This window comes from Microcebus murinus, chromosome X (genome assembly GCF_040939455.1).
Source record: "Microcebus murinus isolate Inina chromosome X, M.murinus_Inina_mat1.0, whole genome shotgun sequence".
NCBI lineage: Eukaryota > Metazoa > Chordata > Mammalia > Primates > Cheirogaleidae > Microcebus > Microcebus murinus.
Genome location: NC_134136.1, coordinates 74,947,058 through 74,971,078, shown reverse-complemented (window position 1 = coordinate 74,971,078; position 24,021 = coordinate 74,947,058).

Below are 24,021 nucleotides of genomic sequence, written 5' to 3'. Positions count from 1 at the left end.
ATATATCTGTGTTGGGAGGCTTGATAAGTAGAAAAGAGTTAATGAGTATGATGCATGTTTTCTAACTAGCAATGTTATATAGATGATGGTTCCATTAACCAAGATAGGCAAAATGAATAGATCTGACCAGGCAGTGAAGGAGATAGTGAGCTTAGTTTTATTTTTTTATTATTATTTTTTTTTTATTTCGGCATATTATGGGGGTACAGAATTTAAAGTTTCAATAAATGCCCTTCCCCCCCTCCCGCCACAAGTCTGAGTCTCCAGCAGGACCATCCCTCAGATGGTGCGCCTATCACTCTTTATGTATGTATATACCCGCCCCCCCTCCCCACTCCCCAATACTCTATTACTGTAGTACCTATGTGTCCACTTAGGTGCTACTCAGTTAATACCAGTTTGCTGGAGAATATATCTGGTGCTGTTTTTCCATTCCTGGGATACTTCACTTAGTAATATGGGTTCCAGCTCTAACCAGGAAAATATAAGATGTGCTATATCACCATTATTTCTTAGAGCTGAATAGTACTCCATGGTATACATATACCACATTTTATTAATCCATTCTTGAATTGATGGGCACTTGGGCTGTTTCCACAGCCTTGCGATTATGAATTGTGCTGCTATGAACATTCGAGTGCAGGTGTCTTTTTTGTAGAGTGTCAATGGATCATTTGGGTAGATGCCCAGCAATGGGATTGCTGGATCAAATGGTAGATTCGCTTGTATCGCTTTAAGGTATCTCCATATTGCTTTCCACAGAGGTTGAACTAGTTTGCAGTCCCACCAGCAGTGTAGGAGTGTTCCTCTCTCTCCACATCCACGCCAGCATTTGTTATTTGGAGACATTTTGATAAAGGCCATTTTCACAGGAGTTAAGTGATATCTCATTGTGGTTTTGATTTGCATTTCCCTGATGATTAGGGATGTTGAGCATTTTTTCATATGTTTGTTGGCCATTCTTCTGTCTTCTTCAGAAAAGTTTCTGTTCAGGTCCTTTGTCCACTTTTTAATAGGGTTATTTGATTTTTTCTTGCTTATTTTCTTGAGTTCTAAGTATATTCTAGTTATCAGCCCATTATCGGATACGTAGGATGCAAAAATTTTCTCCCATTCTGTAGGTTGTCTGTTTACTTTCATGACTGTTTCTTTGGCTGTGCAGAAGCTTTGTAGTTTCATCATGTCCCATTTATTTATTTTTGTTGCTGCTTTGATTGCCTTTGGGGATTTCTTCATAAACTCTTTGCCTAGGCCGATGTCTAGGAGAGTGTTTCCAATATTTTCCTCTAAAATTCTAATGGTTTCACACCTGAGATTTAAGTCTGTTATTCAGCGTGAGTTGATATTTGTGAGAGGTGAAAGGTGTGGGTCCTGTTTTAACCTTCACAAGTGGCTATCCAGTTTTCCCACCACCATTTATTGAAAAGGGATTCTTTTACTCAGCGTATGTTTTTGTCTACTTTGTCAAAGATTAGATGGCTATATGAGGATGGTTTTATATCAGGATTCTCACATCTGTTCCACTGGTCAATAATCCTATTTTTGTGCCAATACCAGATTGTTTTCATTACAACAGCTTTGTAGTATAGTTTGATATCTGGCATATTAATGCCTCCCAATTTGTTTTTGTTGCCTAGAATTGCTCTTGATATTCGGGGTCTTCTTTGGTTCCATACGAAGCGTAAAATTATTTTTTCTATATCTGTGAAGAATGCTGATGGGATTTTAAAAGGTATTGCACTGAATCTGTAGATCAGTTTGACTAGTATAGACATTTTCATGATGTTGAGTCTGCCGATCCACGAGCATGGATTGGATTTCCATCTGTTTACATCCTCTGCTATTTCCTTCCTCAGTGTTTCATAGTTCTCCCTATAGAGGTCTTTTACCTCCTTGGTTAAGTATACTTCTAGGTACTTAAATTTCTTTGTTGCTATTGTGAAGGGTATTGAGTCTTTAATTTGGTTCTCGATTTGATTGTTGTTGGCATATATGAATGCCTCTGATTTCTGTGTATTGATTTTGTATCCTGAGACTTTGCTAAATTCATTTATCAGTTCCAGAAGTTTCCTGGTTGAATCTTTGGGGTTTTATAGATATAATATCATATCATCAGCAAACAGTGAAAGTTTGATCTCTTCTGCCCCTATTTGGATACCTGTAATTCCACTTTCCTGTCTGATTGCTGTAGCCAGGAATTCCAGTACTATGTTGAATAGAAGTGGAGATAGTGGGCAGCCTTGTCTGGTTCCGGTTCTAAGTGGGAATGCTTTCAGTTTTTCCCCATTCATTATGATGTTGGCTATGGGTCTGTCATAAATGGCTTGTATCATTTTTAGATATGTCCCTTCTATGCCTATTTTCTTGAGTATTCGTATCATGAAAGGGTGTTGAATTTTGTCAAAAGCTTTTTCTGCATCTATTGAGAGAATCATGTGGTCTTTGTTTTTACTTCTGTTTTTGTGGTGAATTACATTTATAGATTTGCATATGTTGAACCATCCCTGCATTCCTGGGATGAAGCCCACTTGGTCATGATGGATTATTTTTTTGATAAGCGTCTGGAATCGGTTAGCTAAGACTTTGTTGAAAATTTTTGCATCTATATTCATTAGGGATATTGGTCTGTAGTTTTCTTTTTTTGTTGGATTCTTTCCTCGTTTTGGTATCAGAGTGATATTAGCTTCATAAAAGGTGTCAGGGAGGTTTCCATTCTTCTCAATGTTGTGGAATAGTTTCTGCAAGATAGGTATTAGTTCTTCTTAGTAGGTGTGGTAAAATTCGAGTGTGAAGCCATCTGGACCCAGACTTTTCTTTTTAGGGAGATTTTTAATTGCTGTTTCTATTTCAGTTTTTGAGATTAGTCTCTTCAGGGAATCTATTTCTTCCTGGTTGAGCCTAGGGAGGCTGTGTGTTTCTAGAAATTTGTCCATTTCCTCCACATTTTCCAGTTTGTGTGAATAAATATCTTTGTAGTACTCATAAATTATATCTTGTATCTCTTTGGGATCGGTTGTGATATCTCCTTTTTTATTCCTGAATTAGCTTATTAGAGATTTCTCTTTTCTGCTTTTCGTTAGCTTAGCCAGTGGCGTGTCAATTTTGTTTATTTTTTCAAAGAACCAACTTTTTGTTTTGTTAATCTCCTGAATAACTTCCCTGTTTTTAATTTCATTTACTTCTGATTTGATCTTGTTGATTTCACTCCTTCTGCTGGGTTTAGGGCTGGTCTGTTCTTCTTTTTCCAGCTCTTTGAGTCGTTTCATTAGATTGTCTATTTGTGATCTTTTTGACTTTTGGTTATAGGCATTTATGGAGATAAACTTTCCTCTCAGAACTGCTTTAGCTGTGTCCCAGAGGAGTTGATAACTTGTCTCTCCATTGTCACTTTCTTCATAGAATTTTTTTATTTCTGTCTTGATTTCTTCATTTATTAAGTAATCATTTAGTAGAAGGTTGTTTAATTTCCATGTTTTTGTGTAGAAATGTGAGTTTCTGTTAGGGTTGATTTCTACCCTTATTCCATTGTGATCTGAGAAGATACATGATATGATTTCTATTTTTTTAAATTTCTTGAGGTTTACTTTGTGTCCTAGGATATGGTCAATCATAGAGAATGTCCCGTGAGCTGATGAGAAGAACATATATTCAGTGGCTTTGGGGTAGAATGTCCTGTAGATGTCAGTCAGACCCAAGTGTTCTAGGGTTTTGTTAAAGTCTATTATTTCTTTATTAATTTTCTGTTTGGAGGATCTGTCTTGAGCCGTCAGTGGGGTGTTGAAATCTCTGGTGATTATGGAGTTGTTATTAATCCATTTGCTTAGATCCAGTAAGGTTTGCTTTATGAAAGTGGGTGCACCTAAGTCGGTGCATATATATTTAAAATTGTTATCTCTTCTTGTTGAACTGTGCCCTTCACCATTATGTAATGACCCTCTTTGTCTTTCACTACTTTTGTTGGTTTAAAAACTAAATCGTGACGTCTTCCTGTTTGCATTGAATCTCCCAGGGGTCCTCTGGGCTTCTTGAACTTGTATATCGAGATTTTGAGCAAGGCCTGGGAAATTTTCCTCTATTATATCTTCAAAAAGCTTGTCCAGCCCTTGAGTGTTGTCTTCCTCCCCTTCAGCTAAACCTATGACCCTCACGTTAGGTTTTTTCACATAATCCCACAGCTCTTGTAGGATTTGGTCTTTTCTCTTGTTTCTCTGCTGTATTTCTGTGACTGTTTTATTTAATTGGAAGGTGTTATCTTCAAGCTCTGAGATTCTTTCTTCTGCTTGATCTACCCTGTTCTTGAGACTTTCCACAGTATTTTGTAGTTCCCTGAGTTGATTCTTCATCTCCAGGACTTCGGTTAAAGTTTTCTTCACTGCGTCAATCTCTTTGTTGAACCTTTGTTCCATTTCCTGGAGACTTTTTGTGGTTTCTTGGTGTTGGGTATTGAGTTGTTGTTGCAGGTCAGTGAGTGTTCTTATGATCCACATTCGAAATTCCTCTTCTGTCATTTTAGTTGCCAGGTTTTGGTTGTTGTCTGTTTCTAAGGGGCTGGTGCTCCTCTTTGGGGGTGTGTTTTACGTTTGTTTCTTCATATTTCCGGAGTTCCTTCGCTGATTTCTTCCCATTTTGCTCGGTTATTGTTTCTTTCCTTTAGGTTTTCATTTGGGTATTCACACGTCTTTTTTAGTTTCTGAGCCAGTAGATGGAGTTGCTCTCTGTCAGCAGCCTTCGCTGGGGTGGTGTCTGCAGGTCTCTCAACCCGCTGGGGATCCAGCAGTCCGAGATGTAGAGGAGGGGAAACAGCTAATTACCCTACCCTTCCTGATGGTCTCCTTAATTACACAAGTGGAAATAGATGGCAGGAACCGGAGCAGTTCCTCTCTCAGCTCCACCCCCAAGGCGGGGCTAGAGACTTTGGAACCGAAGGCCCAGCTCCAAGTCACCAGTGTGTGTGCGTTGTAACGTCTCTCTGTCTTTTATTCGCTGAAGTCTGCTTCCTACATGGCTTGGCTCTGCCCAGGCAAACTCCAGGGCCTGGACACCGAGCACAGAAGACCTGTGCAGACAGAGATTGGCCTGAAGTCGGCAGGCCCGTAGCCAAACCCAGGGAACCCCGTCTTCTGTCTCTTTAATTACACAGGTGGAGATAAGCGGTAGGAATGGGAACAGTTTCTATCTCAGCTTTGCCCCCAAGGCGGGGACAGAAACTTTGGAGCCAAGGCTCAGCCACAAGAAACAGGATGGTGGTAGACGTAAAGACGCTCTGCCTTATAGCAGCTAAGGGTAACTTCCTTCGTGGGTGTCTCCTGCCAGGCAGGTTCTGCACTCTGGACACAGAGCGCAGGAGACCTGTGCAGTGAGAGATTGTCCTGAAGCCAGACCCACCAGGCCCCTTGTTCTGTCTCTTTAATTCCACAGGTGGAGATAAGCGGCAGGAACGGGAGCAGTTTCTATCTCAGCTCCACCCCCAAGGCGGGGATACAAACTTTGGAGCCAAAGGCCTAGCCCCAAATCCCCGGATGTGGGGGTCGTAAAATATCTCTGCCTTATAACCACTGACGGCTGCCTCCTGCAAGGCCCAGCGCTCCACACTCTGGGCACATCGTTAGGGAGACCTGTGCAGGGTGAGACTGACCAAAAGCTGGCAGGCAGTCAATGGGACCCACCTGTCCCTGTCTTTTGTCTCTTGAATTACCCAGGTGGAGATAAGTGGCAGGAATGAGAACAGTTTCTATCTCAGCTCCACCCCCAAGGCTGGGGCAGAGACTTTGGAGCCCAGGGCGGGGCTCCGGGTCGCAGGAGAGTGTGGAATGCAACCTTTCTCTGCCTTAAATCTGCCAAGGGCAATCTCTCCTGTAGCTCTGCCCCGTCCAGGCAGGGTCCACTCTCTGAGCACAGAATCAGTGCCGCTTGTGCAGCAAGTGACGGTCCAATATCAAATTGGTGGAGCATTGGCGCGTACCAGCGCTTTCTCTGCGCCTCCTCTCCAAACCCGGAGTGCAAGTCAGCGCTGGAATGCTGAATCAGCGCCGGAATGCAGGGGCAGAGTGGTGGTGCCGGAGGGGCAGAGGGAGGGGGGTCCTAATGGATCAAGGAGTCTAACTTTGTGCACTCTGACCTCTCAGTGCTATCCCAAACCTCCTCCAAATCCAAAGTCAAAGCCTCCTGCTGTGTAAACTCCTCATACCCTTGACCTGGGAGTGTTCTGCAGGGCTCTGGTTCCTGATGCGTGGAGAGGGGTTGCTGTGCGCGGACCCTCCCCCACCTTAAAACGCGGCTATTGTGTGCTCTGGCGAACTCAGCGCGTTCCCTACTCTAGTCTCTTCTCCACACAGCTTAATCCCGTGCTGCCACTTCTCACCAACTTCAGGCACCTCCCGGCCTACGTGGGAGTGGAGCTCGGTGTAGGCAGGGGTGTTTCTCAGCGCCGGTTAGAGGCTGGCGCCACTGCCCGCTGGCAGCGGCTTAAGCCGCGCCTCGCTCCCTCCCTGATGTGTACCTCCGAATCCCCGAGTTTTGCAGAAGAATGATTGGTTCACCTTTGCTTTAGGCTGTAAATGGTCTTATCCCTCCATTTCCTGTTGAGTGTCTGCAGGCTTGCAAAGCTGGTCTCGGGGAAGTGTAGATCCCTGGAGTGTGGCTATCCGCTTTCTTCACTATTTTCTCTGGGAGCAGAGAGCCAGGAGGGCACCCCTACTCCACCATTTTCTCCTCTCCGTGAGCTTAGTTTTAGACAGGTAGACTTGGAGGTACCCATGGGATATCTAGGTAAGTTATTCAGTAGGCAGCTGAATATGAGGTCTAGAAACTTAGAAGAATTGAAAGCATAAATTTGGGATCCTTAGCACATAGATGATAGCCGATGCTGTGGTATATCACATGTGAAAGCAGATATTAGAGTTGAGGTCTTTAAGGGAAGAACACCAACTTCATAGAAGATGGTAAGAACTAAATGTATTACAGCCCTAGAAGTGTTGGAAGTAGACAAAGGGATCTAATGGATTAAGCATGACAGTTTTTCACAGCACAAAAAATAAAGTAAACATTGGCATAATAGTGCTGGTTCCCCTGTCTCCAAATTCCATGGGGCAATGTGATAAACTCAGTTAGATGCTAGGCACATGGTGAGTTACATTGCACCATAGCTGAGGAAACCAAGGTCAAGGACTCAGCACATTTTGAGCAAGAAGCAAACATTGTTTTAAGTAGCAAACAAGCCAAGCCAGTGGCATTTCCCAGGAAGTGAGCTTTTTACACAGTATCTCACGCTGTGGTCCCTTGACCTACTTAGTTGCCTATGTGACTAGCCACAGAAACAACTTACTATCAGGAGAGTGATAAGCCTTGTAGTCTGGCTCAGTCAGCAAGGACTTGCAGGGATGCTCAGGGCCCATGGTGGACTGCCTCTCCCTAAAAGTCTGTGATTTCATTTGATGCTCACAAACAGAAACAGGTAGGCAGAATATGAATTTATACACCACTTTACAAAAGAGGAAATTGCTCCTCCTGATAGAGGAAAACTGACTTGTTTTTTCTCTAGCATATAAAAGGCCAAGACAGAAACCCAGTTGTTCTGACTTATATATACTTTTGTTGATACTTAAAAAGATAAACATAAATCACAATTAAGAATTCAAGGCAATTCCCAAGTATGGAGAAGTTTGAAGTATGTCAGATCTAAATGGGAATTGACTTGCATGATTTTTCTATAGTTTTGAATTCACTCCAGTGAAAATTTCTAGCAAGTGATGTTCCCAAGGCTGCTTAGAGTCCTGTGGGGGCAATGTCCAAGGTTAACAGGAGGTGAAACTAACAAAAAAAATGAACTTTGCTAACTTATATACACTTGCCCTTCCAATTTCCCAGCATTTCCTCTGCTGTGATTTCCAGTAATTGTAGAAAGTAACACCACATAGTTTCTCACTGAATGCAATTAACAATTTAATGAAATGTGGATTTACTAGCTTGTGTAGATTTTTATCAAATCACCCTACTGAAGCTTGCAGAGTGTGCCCTAATGACTCATGAACAAGCCACAGATATAGTCTTAAAATTCTACAGTGAGCTTTTAAAATAAACTCTGCAGTAACTTCAGTGGCTGGGCTGAAATATGTCACCTTGCTCTCTTTTAAAAGCTACTTAATTTTTTAATGGAAAGTGCAATTTTGCTGATAGTCACATCATGGCTGCTGTATTGGAATAAAGTAGATTTAAAAGCATGGAGTTGAATAAACCATAAAAGTGGGTCTTTATGCAGAAAGGTATAAAATAGAAAATGTAAGGAACACATAGAGAATTAAGGATTTGATTCTGAATATTGGTGAAGATGTTTGGTTATTGACATTCTTTCCACTATAGTGGAATGTTGGTAACAAAGGAGAAGGAATTAAGCAGGAGGAAGAAGCTCAGTAGGGGAAAAATGGAAATATATTGATTGGAAAAGAAGTCATAAAGAGATCTGTGACAACAAAATGAAGTCACACAGAATTTTCCATGTTGGAATTGATACCTGATTGCTCCTAGACAAATGGGTGAGGACGGGGGCTAAATCCTGCAAATCAGATTGATTTATTGATGCAGACTAGAGGAGATTCCAAAACTAGCCCATAGTAAAAGTTTTTGAAAGCAGGTCGAATGTCAGAAGAGGCAGTCATTATAACTCAAGTGAGGGGAGAGTCAGCATCAAGCTGGTGTCATAGGAGGCAGGTGGTACTGGGGCTTAGTCACAAAAAGATACAAATCCATTATAAGAGCCAGCATATAAGTCTGCAGTGGATCCTTACTTATGGCTTACTTGATAATTAGCTGGTAAATGATTGGCTATATGCCATGAGTAGGAATGGGTTGCAGGTAGAGAACAAGTGATCCTGTATCTGGGAATTGAAAGAACTCAGCCAGAGCTGATAGTCAATTCTGAGTCCTTTTCTAACATGCCCTACAGAGCATTTGTTACAGTGAACCATTACCTTCAAATGCCCCCTTCACCACATTTTCTGGTTGTCCCCTTACCTCTCCAGCTGCCCCTTCTCCACCTCCTTCACTGGCTCATCTTCTCTCCATTTTACTTCTAAATGTTAACAGCTCTCAATGTTCTCTACTTATTCTGGGTCCTAGTCTCATGGCTTCAATATCATTTACAGATAGTTGATTCCTCTCTCTAGAGAGAGAGAGTGCTTTAACCCAGTGTTTCCCACATTTGGTTCGATAACTTGAGTACTTTATCAGTTCTTTTTAAAGGAAAGAAAATTCATACAAGTGTCCAAATGTGATGACTTTAATTATCCTTATATTATTTTTATGAGATGCTTTAAAGATATAAACCATATGTGTGCATGTATGTGTGTGTTCCTTAATGCTAAAACAATATTTCAAATTAAATATAATGACAACTACAAATTCACAGCATAATATGACAAGTAATGTTGATTTGTTAAAACCAAATCAGTTTCTTCATTGTGGATATGGCGCTGACTGCTAAAGGACAGATTCTTTTGAATTCGGCATGCCTGCACTGTGAGCCTAGGGTGACTCAATTCTGCTACCACAATTCTCTTTGTAATTCATGGTGTAACATTTTTTACATGTGATCGACTGCTACAACATCATTTGTCCTTCACTTGGTTTGAATGTATCATTTATTATTGTTTTTACTAGATGATCTAAAAATCTTTATATAATTATTTACCATAGTGACAACATAGAATTTATAAAATAAAAGATCTCTGAGAATATATCTGTAGATGCCATTTTGAGATACAGTGCCTCACTTTCATGTTCTGTGATGAATGTAAACTGGAAGTGTCTAAACTAAACTCATTTTCTTCTTCCTTGACAATCTCTTTATCCTATTTCTCATCTCAGCAGTTAGTACCATCTGATCTATCAAGTCATGCAAGCAAGATAACTGGAATTCATCCTTGACTCCTTCCTTCTTTCTGTGATGTATAAGCAATAAAACATCAGGTCTTACTGAGCCTACCTTCCAAATATCTCTAGAATTTATCTGACTACTGCTGCCCCATTTCAGGCTACCAGCATCTCTAACCTTACAACTACCTTCTGCCTGATTTCCTTGTTTGTAGGAAAACTAATGTGGGAAATTTGAGTCTTGAACCCAAATCTTACTCAAAATTAGTAGAGTAGGCATTTTGACACTTACTTTTTAAAAAAAGTTATTTTAATTGACACATAATAGTTGAACATATTTATGAGGTACAGAGTATTATTAATATTTTCATACAGGTATACAATCTATAATGATCAAATAAATGTAATTAGCATATTCATCACCTCAAACATTTATCATTTCTTTGTGTTGGGAACATTCACAATCCTTTCTTCTAACTGATGAAAAATATACAATAAATTATTATTAACTATCATCACCCTCCAGTGCTATATAACACGTATTCTTTCTATCTAGCTACAATTTTGTATCTTTTAACCAACTTCTCCACACCCCCTCCTCCTCCAAATTTTTCCCAGCTTCTAGTGACCATTATTCTTACTCACTACAGGCATAACTTAAAGATATTGTGGGTTTAGTTCTAGTTTCCAGACTACTGCAGTAAAGCAAATAGTGCAATAGAGCAAGTCACACAGGCTTTTTAGTTTCCCAGTGCATAAATGTTATGTTTACACTATACTGTAGTCTATTTAGTGTACAATAACATGATGTCTAAAAACTATACATACCTTAATTTAAAACCATTTTATTGCTAAAAATGCTAATATCATCTGAGCCTTCAGTAAGTGGTAATCTTTTTGCTGGTGGAGGGTCTTGCCTCGATGTTGGTGGTTGCTGACTGATCAGGGTGGTGGTGGCTGAAGATTGGGGAGACTGTGGCAATTTCTTAAGACGACAATGAAGTTTGGTGCATCAATTGACTCTTTCTTTCACAAAAGATTTTGCCGTAGCATGTAATGCTGTTTAATAGCATTTTACCCATGGTAGAACATTTTCAAAATCGAAGTAAATTCTCTCAAACTCTGACACTGCTTTAACAACTAAGTTTATGTCATATCCCAAATCTTTTGTTGTCATTTAAACAATTTTCACAATATCTTCACCAGGAATGGATTCCATCTCAAGAAACCACTTTCTTTGCTTGTCCATAAAGAACCAATTCCTCATTCAATCAGTTTTATCATGAGATTATGGCAACTCAGTCACATCTTTAGGCTCTACTTCTAATTCTATTTCTTTTGCTATTTCTACCACATTTGCATTTATTTCAACTGCAAAAGTCAAAGTGATTCCTGAGGGTTGGAATAAATTGTTCATAAAGTCTTGTTAATGTTGTTATTTTGGCTTCCTTCCATGAATAATGAATGTTCTTAATGGAATCTAGATATTTTGACTTCCTTCCATGAATAATGAATGTTCTTAATGGAATCTAGAATGGTGGATCCGTTACAGACACTTTTTATTTAATTAGCTCAAATCCATCAGAGGAGTCACTATCTGTAGCAGCTACAGCCTTATGAAGTGTATTTCTTAAATAATAATATTTGAAAATTTAAATTACTCCTTGATGTATGGGCTGCAGAAGAGATATTGTGTTAGTAGGCATGCAAACAGCTTTTGTCTCCTTGTACATCTCCATCAGAGCTCTTGGGTGAACAGGTACATTATCAATGAGCAGTAAAATTTTGAAAGGAATCTTTTTTTCTGAGTAGTCGGTCTCAAGAGTGGGCTTAAAATAGTCAGTAAACCATGTTGTAAACAGATGTGCTGTCTTCCAGGCTTCATTATTCCATTTATAGACTATATGCAGATAGATTTAGCATAATTCTTAAGGAACCTCGGATTTTCAGTATGGCAAATGAGCATTGACTGTAACTTAAAGTCACTAGCTGAATTAGCTGCTAACAAGAGTCAGCCCTTTGAAGCTTTGAAGCCAGAGATTGACTTCTCCTCTCTGGGTATGAAAGTCCTACATGTCATCTTCTTCCAATAAAATGATGTTTTGTCTACACTTACTTGTGTCTACACAAGTCTGTTGTTTAGTGTAGCTACCTTTATCAATTACCTAATCTTCCAGACAACTTGCTGCAGCTTCTATAATAGCATGTGGTGCTTTATCTTGTACTTTTATGTTATGGAGTTGGCTTCTTTCCTTTAATCTCATGAACCAACCTCTACTAGCTTCAAACTTTTCTGTTGCAGCTTTCTCACATATCTCAGCCTTTATAGAATTAAAGAGAGTTAGTGTCTTGCTCTGTCTGGATTAGGCTTTGTCTTAAGGGAATGTGGTATATGGTTTGCTCTTATTGTACTATCCAGACCACTAAAACTTTCTCTATTTCAACAGTAAGGCTATTTTGCTTACTTATCACTCATGTGATCACTGAAGTAGCACTTTTAATTTCCAGCAAGAACTTTTCCTCTGCATTCATAACTTGGCTATTTGTGTAAGAGGCTTAGCTTTTGGCCTGTCTTGGCTTTCAACATGCATCCCTCACTAAGATTAATCATCTCTCACTTTAGATCAAAAGCTGGAAAAGTGTAACTCTTTATTTCACTTGAACACTTGGAGCCCATTGTAGGGTTATTAATTGGCCTAAATTAAATATTATTGAATTTCAGAAAATAGGGAGGCCTTAGGAGAGAAAGTAAGATGGGGAACAATTGGTTAGTGGAAGAGTCAGAACCCATACAACATTTATCAATTAAGCTTACCATTTTATATAAACATGGTCATGGCACCCCAAAACAATTATAATAGTAGCACTGAAGATCACTGATCATAGATCACCATAATGTATGTAATAATAATGATAAAAAAGTTTGGAATATTTTGAGAATTACAAAAATGTGACACACAGATGTGGAGTGAACACATGCTATTGGAAAAATGGCACCTATCAACTTGCTGTAGGCAGGGTTGCCAGAAAGCTTCAACATACAGGAAACACAATATCTGTGAAGCATGATAAAGGAAAGATCAATAAAACAAGGTAGGCCTATACTCCTATGAAATTAACTTGTTTAGCTCTCACATAAAAGGAAGAACAAGAGGTATGTGTCTTCCTGTGCCTGGTTTATTTAATTTAACATAATGTCTTCCCAGATCATCCACATTGCTACCAATTACTGGGTTTCATTCTTTTTTTATGGCTGAATAGTACCCCACTGTGTATATAAACCACAATTTATTTATCCATTTATCTGTTGATGGACACTTATATTGACTCTACATCTTGGCTACTGTGAATAGTGCTGTAGTAAACACTGGCTGCAGATATCTATTTGATAATACTGATTTCCCTTCCTTTGAATATGTACCCACCAGTGGGGTTGCTGGATTATATGGTAGTTGTATTTTTAGTTTTTCAGGAACCTCCATATAGTTCTTCATTATGGCTATACTAATTTACATTCTTACCAAGAGTACATAGAAGTTCACTTTTCTCTGCATCCTAGCAATTATTTGTTATTTTTTGTCCTTTTGATATTAGTCATTCTAACTGCAGTGAGCCAGTATCTCGTGGTTTTGATTTGCATTTCCTGATGATTAGTGACTTTGAGTATTTTTCTTTTATTTGTTAAATTTATTTTTTCTGTAATTCTTTTTTTTTTACTTTGGCATATTATGGGGGTACAGATTTTAAGGTTTCAATAAATGCCCATATCCCCCCTCCCCCCACAAGTCTGAGTCTCCATCGTGAACATCCCCCAGATGGTGCACATCTCACTCATTATGTATGTATATACATGCCCCGCTCCCCCTCCCACCTGCCCAATACCCTATTACTGTACTACCTATGTGACCACTTAGGTGCTGTTCAGTTAATACCAATTTGCTGGTAAGTATATGTGGTGCTTGTTTTTCCATTCGTGGGAAAATTTACTTAATAGTAGGGGTTCCAGCTCTAACCAGGAAAATATAAGATGTGCTATATCACTGTTGTTTCTTAGAGCTGAATAGTACTCCCTGGTATACACATACCACATTTTATTAATCCATTCTTGGATTGATGGACACTTGGGCTATTTCCACAGCCTTGCAATTATGAATTGTGCTGCTATAAACATTCGAGTGCAGGTGTCTTTTTTGTATAGTGACATTGGATCTTTTGGGTAGATGCCTAGCAATGGGATTGCTGGATCAAATGGTAGAATCACTTGTATCGCTTTAAAATATCTCCATATTGCTTTCCACAGAGGTTGAACTAGTTTGCATTCCCACCAACAGTGTAGGAGTGTTCCTCTCTCTCCGCATCCAAGCCAGCATTTATTGTTTGGAGATTTTTTGATAAAGGCCATTCTCACTGGGGTTAAGTGATATTTCATTGTGATTTTGATTTGCATTTCCCTGATGATTACAGATGTTGAGCATTTTTTCATATGTTTGTGGGCCATTCTTCTGTCTCCTTTAGTAAAGTTTCTGTTCAAGTCGTTTGCCCACTTTTTAATGGGGTTATTTGATTTTTTCTTCCTGATTTTCATTAGTTCTAAGTATATTCTAGTTATCAGTCCCTTATCGGATGCATAGGATGCAAAAACTTTCTCCCATTCTGTAGGTTGTCTGTTTACTTTCATGACTATTTCTTTGGCTGTGCAGAAGCTTTGTAGTTTGATCATGTCCCATTAATTTATTTTTGTTCCCGCTGTGATTGCCTTTGGGGATTTGTTTAGGAGAGTGTTTCCAACTTCTTCCTCTAGAGTTCTAATAGTTCCATACCTTAGGTTTAAGTCTGTTATCCAGCATGAGTTGGTTTTTGTGAGAGGTGAAAGGTGTGGGTCCTGTTTTAGCCTTCTACAGGTGGCTATCCAGTTTTCCCATTACCATTTATTGAAAAGGGATTCTTTTCCCCAGCGTATATTTTTGTCTGCTTTGTCAAAGATTAGATGGCTATATGAGGATGGTTTTATATCAGGATTCTCACATCTGTTCCACTGGTAATATTCCTGTTTTTCTGCCAATACCATATTGATTTAATTATTAGAGCTTTGTAGTATAGTTTGATATCTGGCATATTAGTGCCTCTCATTGTGTTTTTGTTGCGTAGAAGTGCTCTTGATATTCGGGTTCTTCTTTGGTTCCATATGAAGCATAAAATTATTTTTTCTATATCTGTGAAGAATGCTGATGGGATTTTAATAGTTATTGCATTGAATCTGTAGATACGTTTGGGTAGTATAGACATTTTGATGATGTTGAGTCTGCCGATCCACAAGCAAGGTATGGATTTCCATCTGTTTACATCCTCTCTATTTCCTTCCTCAGTGTTTCATCATTCTCCCTGTAGAGGTTTTTACCTCCTTGGTTAAGTATATTCCTAGGTACTTTAGTTTCTTTGTTGCTATTGTGACGGGAATTGAGTCTGTGATTTGGTTCTCAACTAGATTGTTGTTGGCGTATATGAATGCCTCTGATTTCTGTGTATTGATTTTGTATCCTGAGACTTTACTAAATTCATTGCTCAGTTCCAGGAGTTTCTTGGTTGACTCTTTGGGGTTTTCTAGATACAATATCATATCGTCAGCAAACAGGGAAAGTTTGATCTCTTCTGTCCCTATTTGGATACCTTTGATTCCATTTTCCTGTCTGATTGCTGTAGCCAAGACTTCCAGCACTATGTTGAACAGAAGTGGAGATAGTGGGCAGCCTTGTCTGGTTCCAGTTCTAAATGGGAATGATTTCAATTTTTCCACATTCAGTATGATGTTGGCTATGGGTCTGTCATATATGGCTTGTATCATTTTTAGGTATGTCCCTTCTATGCCTATTTTCTTGAGTGTTCGTATCATGAAAGGGTGTTGAATTTTGTCACAAGCTTTTTCTGCATCTATTGAAAGAATCATGTGGTCTTTGTTTTTGCTTCTGTTTATGTGGTGAATGCATTTATAGATTTACATATGTTGAACGATCCCTGCATCCCTGGGATGAAGCCAACTTGGTCATGATGGATTATTTTTTTAATAAGCGTCTGGATTCGGTTAGCTAAGATTTTGTTGAAAATTTCTGCATCTATATTCATTAGGGATATTGGTCTGTAGTTTTCTTCTTTTGTTGGATTATTTCCTGATTTTGGTATCAGAGTAATATTCGCTTCATAAAAGGTGTCAGGGAAGTTTCCAGTCTTCTCGATGTTGTGGAATAGTTTCTGCAAGATAGGTACTGGCTCTTCTTTCTAAGTGTGGTAAAATTCGGGTGTGAAGCCATCTGGACCAGAACTTTTCTTTTTAGGGAGATTTTTAATTGCTGTTTCTATTTCAGCTGTTGAGATTGGTCTGTTCAGGGAATCTATTTCTTCCTGGTTGAGCCTAGGGAGGCTGTGTGTTTCTAGAAATTTGACCATTTCCTCCACATTTTCCAGTTTGTGTACATAAAGATTATTGTAGTATTCATAAATTGTATCTTGTATCTCTTTGGGATTAGTTGTGATATCTCTTTTTTTATTCCTCATGGAGCTTATTAGAGATTTCTCTTTTCTGCTTTTCATTAGCTTAGCCAAAGGTGTGTCAATTTTGTTTATTTTTTCAAAGAACCAACTTTTTGTTTTATTAATCTCCTGAATAGCTTCCCTGTTTTCAATTTCATTTAATTCTGATTTGATCTTGTTGATTTCACTTCTTCTGCTGCGTTTGGGGTTGGTCTGTTCTTCTTTTTCCAGCTCTTTGAGTCGTTTCATTAGATTGTCTATTTGTTTTCTTCTTGTCCTTTGGTTATAGGCATTTATGGAGATAAACTTTCCTCTCAGAACTGCTTTAGCTGTGTCTCAGAAGAGTTGATAACTTGTCTCTCCATTGTCGTTTTCTTCATAGAGTTGTTTTATTTCCATCTTGATATCTTAATTTATGAAGTAATCATTTAGTAGGAGGTTGTTTAATTTCCCCTTTTTTGTGTAGAAATGTGAGTTTCTGTTAGGGTTGATTTCTAGTTTTATTTCACTGTGATCTGAGAAGGTACATGGTATGATTTCTATTCTTTTTAAATTTCTTGAGATTTTCTTTGTGTCCTAGGATATGGTCAATCTTAGAGAATGTCCCGTGAGCTGATGAGAAGAACGTATATTCAGTGAATTTTGGGTAGAATGTTCTGTAAATGTCAGTCAAACCCAATTGTTCTAGAGTTTTGTTTAAGTTCATTATTTCTTTATTAATTTTCTGTTTGGAGGATCTGTCTTGAGCCGTCAGTGGGGTGTTGAGATCTCTAGTAATTATGGAGTTGCTATTAATCCATTTGCTTAGCTCTAGTAAGGTTTGCTTTATGAAAACACCTGGGTGCACCTAAGTTGGGTGCATATATATTTAAAACTGTTATCTCTTCTTGTTGAACTGTGCCCTTCACCATTATATAATGACCCTCTTTGTCTTTCACTACCTTTGTTGGTTTAAAAACTAAATCATCTGAAATTAGAATTGCCACACCAGCCTTCTTTTGGCTACTATTTACTTGGAATATTGATCTCCACCCTTTTATTTTTAGTCCATATGCATCCTTGCAGGTTAGATGTGTTTCCTGAACACAGCATATACTTGGCCTGTATTTTCTTATCCATTCAGCTAGCCTATGTCTCTTGAGTGGAGAGTTTAAGCCATTCACATTTATTGAGAAAACTGATAGGTAAGGTAGATTACTGTTCTTTCTGTTGGGTTGGCTGTTGTTGCTATGATTTCTTTCTTGAGCCACTGTAATATCTGGCCTTAATATCTTTGGGTTTTGGTTGTTTTTATATTCGTGGGTTATTATTATGATGTTCCGTGCGTAACGCTGTTTTAAGTACTTCTTGTAGGGCTGGTCTTGTCTTGGTGAATTCTCTGAGCCTTTGCTTGTCTGAGAATGTCTTTATTTCTCCTTCATATATGAATCTTAGTTTTGCAGGGATAATATTCTAGGCTGGGCATTGTTTTGTTTCAAAAGAGTGAGAATGGGACCCCAGTCTCTCCTTGCTTGTAAAGTCTCATTAGAGTAGTCTGATATTATTCAAATTGGCTTTCCTTTGTATGTTACATGCTTTTTTTGTCTTACAGCTCTTAGAAGGGCCTCTTTAGTTGATACTTTGGTCAGTCTGTTGGCTGCATGTCGTGATGTCTTCCTGTTTGCATTGAATATCCCAGGGGTCCTCTGAGCTTTTTGAATTTGTATATCAAGATTTTGAGCAAGGCCTGGGAAATTGTCCTCTATCATATCTTCACACAGCTTGTCCAACCCTTGAGTGTTGTCTTCTTCCTCTTCTGGTAACCCTATGACCCTCACATTAGGTTTCTTCACATAATTCCACATTTCTTGTAGGCTTTGCTCTTTTCTCTTGTTTCTCTGCTCTATTTCTGTGACTGATTTATTTAATTGGAGGGTGTTACTTTTAAGCTCTGAGATTCTTTCTTCTCTTTGATCTACCCTATTCTTGAGACTTTCCACTGTATTTTGTAGTTCCTTGAATTGATTCTTCATTTCCAGGAGTTCGGTTAATCTCTTCTTCATTGTGTCTATTTCTTTTTCATATCCTGGAGGCTTTTTGTTGTTTCTTTGTGTTGGTTATTGATTTGTTGTTGCAGGCCGGTGAGTGTTCTTATAATCCACCTACAGAATTCCTCTTCTGACTTATTGGTTGCCTGATTTTGGTTGGTGTCCGTTCTTATGCAGGTGGTACTTCTCTTTGGTGGTGTGTTTTCCGTTTGGTTCTTCATATTTCCTGAGTTCTGTCGCTGATTTCTTACCATGTTGATCAGTTGTTGTTTCTTTCCTTTAGGTTATTGTTTGGGTATTCACACACCTTGTTTAGTTTTTGAGGCGTTAGGTGTTGTCTGTGGGAGAGATTGGACCACTCCCTGTATATTGAGTCAGTGGGTGCGGTGAAAAGGCTGTGGAAGATGCCGTCCCTGTCAGTAGGTGGCGTTTGCTTGGAGGAACAGGCTATGCTGTCGATTTTGTGTCCCGTTATCAGCTCTTGTTCTGGGCGGAGCTGGGTTGGGTAAGCCTGCCCTCAGGCAGTTAGCAGGGGTCAAAGTTCTGTTCTCTGCTCTCAGAAAAAGCTGTCAGGGCGGGGCTGGATTGGCCCCACTCAGCCAGAAAGTCTGGGTGTGTGGGTGGGGCTGTCTGAGACTCGCAGTCTGGAGTGGGCCTTGCTTCTTTCCACCCTCCCCAACTCTGCAGCTACTCCTGGGCCTCTGCCAGCAGGCCAGACCACAAGCCACCAGGCATCCCCGGACTGTGATGCCGGCGGGGAGGTTCCCTGCACAGGAACGCCACCTGGACTGGGTGCACGGCCTCCTCCTGGGAGGAGGGTTGCTCTCTAGGATGCCGATCTGCCCCTGGAGGCACACACACCTCAGTAGGCTGTTCACGTATAACCCTTCTGTGCCCCGGGCAATTCTAGCCCTCAGTGCAGGGGATCTGGTCTGTAGGTCTTACCTCTAGGTCCCAGAGTTCAAACTGTATCTTCACCAGGGAGAGGAGTTCTGTTCCCAATTCACCCACAGGGAGCCCAAGCTGGGTCTATGCCTCTCAGCCTCTGAGTCGGCACCATTCTCCTGGGAACACCGTGCCAGCAGCACCTGGGAGAGCTGGCGGGTAGGGAGCTCACAGTCTGCGTTTCCCTGAGTCAGCTATAGGGTCCCAAAAGGTAAGGTCCCGTTTCCTGGAGGTGCCTCTGGCTGGTGGCTGTATTGTCTCTCTGGGCAGACACAGGTAGAGTCGGTGGAGGGGAGGAGGAGGCAATATGGTGCCTGCTGCGCGGCTTGGATCTGTGCACATGGAGGTGCCCAGAAGAAGTTGGGAACCTGGTGCCATGTCTGCTATAGGCTCATCGCTGGCTGGCGGCAGCCATCTCTGGGCTGGTGTCTGCAGGTCTCTCCACCCGTTGAGGATCCCACCAGCAGTCCCTAATGCAGGGGAGGGGAAACAGCAAATCCACCTACCCTTGCCGCTGGTCTCCGGGCTGCTCCGGTGGTCTCAGCCTCCAGTTCTCCTCTGCAGCCTCCTCCCGTGGAGTCTCTCGGGGTCTCAGGTGCCCCTCCTTCCAGCCCTCGTCTGCTGTATGTTCATCTTCTTGCTTCTTTTTTCTAATTTCTGTTAGAATCTGTCTTTTCTGCAGAGACACTCTGTCTTGCAGTGTTTCTCATCTACCATCTTGCTCTACCCCCCATTATTTTTTCATATGGCTTAGGGAATCCATTTGATTGGATATTAGACTCTTCATGTTTTTTTCATTCTGTTCACCCATGCTTTCATGTCACATAGTACCTAGAATACGGTAGACACTCAAGTATTTGTTGAATGAATTAATTTGCGGCCCATCATTGCTGGGTCATCCCACTGACCCATCCCCACTGACCATGGAATCTGGTTAATTACAATCATAAAGTCACAAAATGTTGGAGATGGCACAGACTTTCAGGAACATCTAGCGCAAGAGGTTTTATGCTGTGGTCTATGAACATGATGAGGGAGCTGATCAGGCAGTGGTCTGGTCCCTCCTGCCTTCACTTCATATAGAATAAAAAAAAAACTTCTCAATTTATGTTATTTACTGAGGTCTTCAACTAGATTTTTTGGGAAAAATAGATTTTTGTTGTTAAATAAGTAAAAATAAAAATGGAATCTTTTCTTTTTTAACATTGTTTTAGTCCAAGCCCATCATTTGGTAAATGAGGAATCAGGCTGAAAAAGAGGACCATACTTTCCCAAGGTACACAAAGTAGTGTTTAAAGTCTAACCTCCCACCTCTAAAAAACATAGAAGGATTCCAGGATCTTGGAAACTTTGTTATATTACAATTCCTCATTGTACTTTTGCCACCCTATATGTTGTGGGAGGAATTTTTCAGAATGATAATAAAATCAAATCCTAGAATATCTGAATTGGAATAGATGTAGAGATAATCCAGATCAAAAGCTTTTATACTTTTATAGAGAACAAATCCTTAATTAAAATGAAATATTGTATGGAAGCCTGTTGTTTCAACTTTAAATATTTGATAAACATTTTGGGGGCACTGTTCTTAGCTCTACACATACAGTAGTTAACAAGACCATGGTCTTTACTCCCATGAAGGTCATGTTGTGTTGTAAGTAGAGGAGAGAGATATGAAACAACTAAACATATGGGCAAACAGTACAACCTGACAGAGGAAATGAAGGTAGACTTTAGTATAACAACAACACAATTGTTTGAAATGAGTCTTGGGTGAAAGTCAGACCCTAATTAATTCATTCAAATTAGTATGTGATTTTCAAATTATTTTATTACTTATTTCATTATGTTAACAATTCAACACCAGGGGGTCCAAATTGTATATTGTTAAATGTTGTCAAAGAGTGAGGAATGTTTGGGCTGGGCATGGTGCTCACACCTGTGAGCAATTTGGGAGGCTGAGACAGGATGATCGCTTGGGGCAAGGAGTTTGAGAGAAAATCCTGGGCAACAGGAAGACCCATTCTCTACAAAACATTTAAAATATTAGGCAGATGTGGTGGTGAGCATCTGTAGTCCCAGTTACTTAGGAGATTAAGGTTAGAAGATAACTTGAACCCAGGGGTTTGAGGTTGCTGTGAACTATGATTGCACCACTGCAGTGGCTATCTAGATAAGGTACTGAGGAAAATGCCTCATGTATAGTTGTGCAGTTTGGCACTGAACAGAGTGCTCAGCTGAGGGGGGCAGTGAGGACTGAAACAGCCCAAACTCTGCTTGCTAAGTTAAGTACATTATATCAGCTTGCATTTCTTTAAGCTAGGGTCACATTTTTCTTCCTCAAAATGTATTGCCTTCTCTTCAAGGCTTGTGCCTGCAGGGATGAGTTCACTCAAAAGGGGACTTTGTTCTAATTTACACAAAAGGGCTACTTAAGAAAGCTGCAGCACAGATCAGGGAAGATCTTTTTGAGGAGGTGATACTTGAAATTTGACTTCAAGGATAAGCAGGAGTCCATGTGAAGGTGTGCACTTGAAGTAGAAAGAATAGCAAGCATTTGTCTGGTTGTCCTTCAGTTAGGAGTCTGACTGATGTGTTTGAAGAACAACAACCAGGCTAGTGTGGATGGAATAGCATACATGAAGGGAGGAGGAAAAGGAGGAGATGAAGTTAGAGAAGTAAAGAGAGCCAGAGTGTGGAAAATATTCCAAGACATTGTAAATATTTTGGCTTCTCCTTTGAGTTGGATGGGATGTTATTGGAGTCTCATAATCATAGCTGCTCTGATTTAAATACCTACCACCAGTGGTGTGCTGCTAAATATTTAACAACCCACTCTCTGGTTGCTGATTTCCATGATGTAATACTCCCATCATGACTAATTTCACATCACTGAATGTGGAGTTGAGAACAGATGTTAACAATTGGCATGGGGTAGTATGAATGAGTTGCAACAACTTATTTTGCAGGTGCAAAATCTGAAGAGATAAATAATGGTCAGATCCATTGGCCTAGGCAAATAATTCATGAAGAAGACCCCAAAGCAATCACAGCAGCAATTAAAAATAAACATTTGTACCCCAGTAATATGCTCAAATAAAAATAAATAAATGAATAAATAAATAAATAAATAAATAAATAAATAAATGAAACCTGATCAAATTAAAAAGCTTCTGCACAGCCAAGGGGACTATCATTAGAGCGAATAGACAACCTAAAGAATGGGAGAAAATATTTGTCTTGTACACATCCACTAAAGGACTGATAACAAGAATCTATATAGAACTTAAGAAAATTAACAAGAAAACATCAAACAACCCCATCGATAAATTGGCAAAGATTATGAACAGAAACTTTTCAAAAGAAGGGAGAATACTGGCAGCAAACATATAAAAATGTGATCAACATCTCTGATCATTAGGGAAATGCAAATCAAAACCACAATTAAATACCATCTAACTCCAGTGACAATATCCTTTGTAAAAAAATCCCAGTACAACAAATGCTGGCATGGATATGGAGAGATTAGAACACTCTTATACTGTTGGTGGGACTGAAAATTAGTACAACCTCTGTGGAAGGTAATTTGGAGATATCTCAAAGAGCTAAGAATAGAAATATCATTTGCTCTGGCAGTCCCACTACTAGGTATCTACCCAAAGAAAAAAGACATTCTATAATAAAGACATCTGCACTAGAATGTTTATAGCAGCACAATTCACAATTGCAAAGATGTGTAAACAACCCAAGTGCCCATCAATAGATGAGTGGATTAATAAAATGTGGTATATGTATACCATGGAATATTACACACTACAAAAAACAGTGGTGATCTAGCACCTCATAGTATCCTGGATAGAGCTGGAGCCCATCTTTCGAAGTGAGGTATCACAAGAATGGAAAAACAAGCACCACATGTACTCACCATCAAATTGGTACTCACTGATCAACACAGAGGTGCTCACATGGTAGTAATACTCACTGGGTGCCCATCAGGTGGGAGGGAGGTGGTGGTGGTGGGTAAACTCACAACTAATGGATGTGAAGCACATTGTATGGAGGAAGGGCATGCTTGTAGCCCTGTCTTGGGCAAGGCAAAGGCATTATATGTAACCAAAATGTTTGTATTCCCCATAATATTCTGATATTAAAAAAGAAAGATTAAAAAATAATGGTCAGATCAAGTAGGACCTAGTTTACCAAGCTAAAGAGTATAGCCTTCATCCTATATGCAGTTGGAAGCCACTGGTGGATTTTAAGCAGAAATAAACATGGTTAAAACTGTGAAAAAAAGAAAAAAAAACTTTTATCAGGTGGTGGGCGGGTGGGGGAGAGGAGGGGAAAGCTGTATACTTACATAATGGGTGTGGTGCGCACCACCAGGGGGTTGGACACACTTGAATCTCTGGCACAGAGAGGGGGGAGGGGTGGCAAGGGCAATATATGTAACCCTAACAATATCTGTACACCCATAATATAATTAAATAAATAAATAAATTGTGTTTTACAAAGTATTACATGCATGTGTCATATTCATTTTATAAATGAGGAAATGAACAAAAGGGAGTTAAATATCTTATTATAGTAAGGGATGCAAAGAGAAAAACTGACAAAACACCTGAGTTAGTAGCAAAACTGAAATTTGAACCCAAGTTAT